This window comes from Mustela putorius, unplaced genomic scaffold (genome assembly GCF_011764305.1).
Source record: "Mustela putorius furo isolate JIRA1106 unplaced genomic scaffold, ASM1176430v1.1 tig00000196_pilon_pilon_pilon, whole genome shotgun sequence".
NCBI classification, from domain to species: Eukaryota; Metazoa; Chordata; class Mammalia; order Carnivora; family Mustelidae; genus Mustela; species Mustela putorius.
The window spans coordinates 6309950-6315643 of record NW_025421310.1 but is presented as its reverse complement, the minus strand read 5'-3'; the positions used below and the strand labels follow the sequence as shown (position 1 = coordinate 6315643).

Below are 5694 nucleotides of genomic sequence, written 5' to 3'. Positions count from 1 at the left end.
GGCTAGCCATTACTTGCTGATGAATATGGGATTTTTTTTCCCACAAATTTTTGGCTACTATGAATAAAACTGGTAGGAACATTCACATAAAGCCTTTGTGTGGGCATTTCTACTTACCTTATACTTATCGAGAGTAGAATTGTGAGGTCATAGGATTGTTTGTATGTTCTGGATGTGAATTTGTCTGATACATGAGTTATTAATATTTTCTTCTGTTCTTCTGTTATGTGCTTGCCTCTTTGTTTTCCTTTTTTTTTTTTTTTTTAAATATGGAACGCTTCACGAATTTGCGTGTCATCCTTGCGCAGGGGCCATGCTAATCTTCTCTATATCGTTCCAATTTTAGTATATGTGCTGCCGAAGCGAGCACTCGCCTCTTTGTTTCCTAAAGGCAGTCTTTTGAAGAACAAACTTTTATTTTTGATAAGCCCAATGCATCTATTTTTACTTTTATGCTTTGTGGGTTTTTAAAAAATATTTTATTTATTTATTTGACAGAGATCACAAGTAGGCAGACAGGCAGGCAGGGGGGGGGGGAGCAGGCTCCCTGCTGATCAGAGAGCCTGATTCGGGGCTCAATCCCCGGACCCTGAGATCATGACCTGAGCCAAAGGCAGAGGCTTAACCCACTGAGCCACCCAGGTACCCCTGTGTTCTTTTTTTTTTTTTTTTTTAAGATCTTACTTATTTATTTGACAAAGATCACAAGTAGGCAGAGAAGCAGGCAGAGAGAGAGGAGGAAGCAGGCTCCCTGCTGAGCAGAGAGCCCAATGCAGGGCTCAATTCCAGGACCCTGGGATCATGACCTGAGCCGAAGGCAGAGGCTTTAACCCACTGGGCCACCCGGGCGCCCCTGTTCTTTTTTTTTTTTTTTTTTTTTTTTAGATTTTATTTATTTATTTGAGAGAGAGAGAGCACAAGCAGGGGGAGGAGCAGAGGGAGAAAGCAGACTCCCCACCAAGCAGAGAGCCCTATGCAGAACTCAATCCCAGAATCCTGGGATCATGACCTGAGCCAAAGGCAGCTGCTTAACTGACTGAGCCACCCATGCGCCTTATACTTTGTGTCCTTGACAGCTTTGCCTGACCCAAGGTCTCAAAAGACTTTCTCCGATATTTTCTTCCAGAAGTTTTAGAGTTAGACTTTATATTTATGTCTGAAATCTACCTGTAATTCATTTTTGCACGTGGCTCAAGATGAGGTTGATTTTTCTCCCCATATGGATATCCAGTTTAATCCAACACCATTTGCTTTCTTCTTTGTCCCCTGTTTGATTCAGAAATATGTTTAATCTCCAGACACTGCGGGAGAGATGTTAGTTATTTTGTTACATATTTCTATCTTAACTCCACTATTTTCAGAGAACATATTTTGTATGATTTAAATCATTTAAAATTTTCTGAGACTTGTTCTGCAGCATGGTGTACACTCTGTCCCGATGAATGTTCCATATGCACCGGAAAGAATATAACTTCCTCCATCGCTGGGTATAGTGTCCTATAAATAATCAAGCTGGCTCGTAAGATTTTCATAGAACTTCCCTTACCTCAGGGATCACAACCTTGCACATGTGAAAACAGTTTCCTACGTTTTGTCCAATTTTGCTTTTTAAAATCATACATAGGTGTGAATCTTCAGAGACAAAGATTTTGCATTGATTGTGATCATTATTTTTAGCTTTAACTTATTAACACGGTGAATTACTTTGATATTTCTTTCTTTCTGATATTAAATAGCCTTTCCCTTCTGAGATAAAACTTACTTGCTCTTGATATATTTATTTTTAAAACAATGTTGGATTCAATTAACATATTTTAAGGACTTTTGTAAGTGAAATTGGCCTATATTCATCTTTTCCTTATTCCTGTTCTTTATTTCTTTATCTTTCCTTATTGTTCTTAACTGGTACAGAGCAAAGCCGCATTGACCTGAGAATTCCTGGTGGATGACTTTGAAAGGGATCAGCGGAAACTGGGGATAGATGGGTAAAATGCATTGTCTTGATGGTGGAGAGGATTTCATGAATGTGTCAATATACACATAACAAAATTTATTGAGATTGCACACTTTAAATACAGAGTTTATTGTATATCAACTATATATTGTATATCAACTATATGGAGTCCATAAAATTGCTAAAAATGCATGGTGGAGTTCAGTTCAGGGTCTCATGCTCTTGCAACAAGCCATCAACAGGAATGCCGTCAGCTAAGGCTGAACTGAGCCCAGACAATCTATCCACTTCCCAAGATGGCTCACTCACAAAGTTCTTGGCTAGAGGCCTCAGTTCCTCACTCACTTTAGACCTGAGGTCCTTGCCAAGAGGGCCTTGCCATAGGGATGGTCAAAATGCTTTTCCCTGGAGCAAGTGATCCAAAAGAGGGAAAGTGTCCAAGACAGAAAGCACAGAGACTTAGAAGTTCAGAAGAGACATCCCATGGCATTTTCTAGACTCTACGGGCTACCCAGACCAAGTCAGGCGCCATGTTGGATGGAAGTGCACCTCCCCTATACAGTAATATTCATCTTTCTTTTTTTTTAGACAATTCAGTTTTCTCTCTTTTTAAGGTTTTTTTTAATTAATTATTTTTATTTATTTTTTTTTAAAGATTTTATTTATTTATTTGACAGAGAGAGATCACAAGTAGGCAGAGAGGCAGGCAGAGAGAGAGGAGGAAGAAGGCTCCCTGCTGAGCAGAGAGCCTGACGTGGGACTTGATCCCAGCACCCTGAGATCATAACCTGAGCCGAAGGCAGCGGCTTAACCCACTGAGCCACCCAGGCACCCCATAATTAATTATTTTTATTAACATATAATGTATTCTTTTCCCACAGGCATACAGGTCTGTGAATCGTCAGGCTCACACACTTCACAGCACTCACCATAGTATATACCCTCTTCAATGTCTATCACCCAACCATCCTCTCCATACCTCCCTCCCCTCATTTTTTAAAGATTTTATTTATCTGACAGAGATCACAAGCAGGCAGAGAGATAGGAGAAACAGGCTCCTTGCTGAGCAGAGAGCCCGACATGAGGCTCGATCCCAGGACCCCAAGATCATGACCTGAGTCGAAGGCCACTTTGACTGAGCTCAATCCACTGAGCCACCCAGGCACCCCTAATATTTATCTCTTTATTGCCCTGTGAGGAGTCTGCATTTCCCCCTGTAGATAAACACATGGCTCACTCCCTCACCTCCTCCAGAAAGACCTTCAGAAAGACCTTCACTCACAGGTCATTAAAACTAACCCCCCCACACCCAAATTCCTTATCCCCGTGCCTAATTTTTTTCTCTGTAGAGTACTTAGCACTGCATAATGTACTATGTACTTTAACACTTTTGGTTTCTGTATAGGTGTGTCTTCACTAAATAACATCCATGAGAGCAATGATTTTTTTTTTATTATTATTATTAGTGGACTATTTTTGGAGCAGTTTTAGTCTCACAGCAAAACTGAGCATAAGGTACGGAGATTTTCCTCATACCCTCCCCCCACTACACACACACACACACAGAATCTAAGAGTGGACACACAAGGGATCCTTATTTAAATAACCCTTTCCTGGGGCACTTGGCTGGTTCAGTCAGCAGTATGTGACTCTTGATCTCAGGGTTGGAAGTTCAAAACCCGGGTTGAGTGTAGAAATTACTGAAAATCTTTTAAATTGATTAAATAAATACATATTAAATAAATACGTACATAACCTTTTTCTGTGCTGAATAGTTGGAAGAACAACAAAATGAGGCCTAGGAAACCTGGCAGGAAAGTCATTCGGGCTGTGTCTAGGTGTCTGGGAGTCTTCAATTTCTTGACGGGCATGCTTGTTGACCTCTATGGAGAAGGATGGGGGTTCGGGCTTTTGAGGATGGAACTGTTTTAGCACCTCATCTGTGCCTTTCTCTCCTTCCCAGGAAAGCACCAGAAGCATTCACAAAGGAAACGGACCATGTTCACTGAGAAACAACTGGCCGATTTGGAATCCTTGTTCAGCAAGAACCCATACCCCGCTCCCAGCCTTCAGAAAGAAATGGCCTCGAAACTGGAGATCCATCCCACTGTACTGCAGGTTGGAAGCTACCTCCCCAAAAGACACTACACTCAGAGACCCTGGGACAATTCCTGAAGCTTCATACTACTCCAGTCCCCCAGACTCCTACCCTAAAATCCTCTCCCCAACACACAAAGCAAGGATCAGCAAACTTGTCCTGTAAAGAGCCAGGCAGTAAACATTTTAGTGGGCCATATGTATGGTCTCTGCCAAAATTATTCAGCTTTTCAGGGATAATGTGAAAGCAGCCATCAATGATACCTAAAGAAACAGGTGTGCCTGCTACATCCCTATAAAATTTTATGGACACACATTTGAAGTTCATATAACTTTCACACGTCACAAATATTCTTTGTGTTTTTTTTTCTTCAACCATTTAAAAATGTAAAACCTGTTCTTTGGGGCATCTGGCTGTCTCCATTGAAAGAGCGGGTGACTCTTGATCTCAGGGTCATTGAGTTCGGGTCCCCATGGGTAGGTGTAGACATTATTTATTTTAATAAATAAAAACTTTAGAAAACAAAAAACAAAAAAAATCCCTGTTCTTAGTTCATGGGCCATACAAAATCACAGTCACAGATCCAGTTTGGCCATGAGCTAAGTGTGCTGACATTAGTCTCTCCTGCTCTGGGGGTTCAGGTCCCTGCCTCACCTTCTGTCCCCATTGCCTCCCATTTCCACTCCCTCCTGCACATAGGCTGGGAGAGTTTCCAGCAATAGGATCTAAAAGGAAGAGAAGTGGAACTAACTGTTCTCACTGAACAGTATCCATGGTATAAGGTAAAATGAAAACATCTGGAAGCTCATTTGGATTTATCCACCTACTACTGCTCTCTTTTCTCTGTAGGTGTGGTTCAAGAACCACAGAGCAAAACTCAAGAAAGCCAAACAGCAATTAGCTGGAGCAGAAGTCAAGACCCGCTCTTCCAAGGGACCCATGGATGCCCCTCCAGGATGCCCCCGTGGTGCCCACCAAGCCTTCCTGGTTTATACAGATCACCCAACACCTTCCTTCCAACTCAGCATATGCTCCAGTCTGAAGGTTCTCCCAGACCATTCTGTTGGCCACAAAATCGTCCACTTTGGCTGCTGCCGAGACCCTAACATCTACTCCCTTTGTCCCATTATGGAATCTCAAATTCTTCCCACAAGCTTCACTGCTTATTCTCTTGATTCTTCATCTCCACAAAGAACTTAATGAGCAAAGCCAGATGCAAAAGGTCACATACTATAATGATTCACGACGATTCCCGTACAAGAGATTCAAGATCCATGCAACATGGATGCATTCCAGAAACACGCTCCGTGAAACCAAAGAAAGACACACAAGTGCCCGTTGGGTAGAACTGAGTGGAGAGAGGCACTCAACAAACTTACAGTGACAGGAATGTTTCGTGTTGTAATTAGGATGACAAGGACCTGCACTAAATTCACCCAAAGACACAGAATGGCAATACTGTATTACATACACCACAAAAAGCAATCATGGGGCAGGATGAAGGCACCCGCCATGGCGGTAATCATTTTGCAATCTATAAATGTATCAAATCAATGCACTGTACACCTTATACTTGTATCTCAGTCAAGCTGGAGACAATGTTTAAATTCTATCTCAATAAACATATACAATGAGACTATTA

General features: G+C 41.8%; 2 non-coding genes across 2 annotated transcripts; one reads left to right on the top strand and one right to left on the bottom strand.

Annotated features, from left to right (window-relative positions):
• Window positions 1-263: 263 nt before the first annotated feature.
• LOC123391289 lies at window positions 264-370 on the bottom strand. Its single transcript, XR_006605913.1, has one exon. It is a non-coding gene; the product is annotated as a U6 spliceosomal RNA (small nuclear RNA).
• Window positions 371-975: 605 nt separating this feature from the next.
• Window positions 976-5694, top strand: LOC101694406. Its single transcript, XR_006605806.1, has 3 exons — window positions 976-1985; window positions 3918-4072; window positions 4902-5694. It is a non-coding gene; the product is annotated as an uncharacterized LOC101694406 (transcript).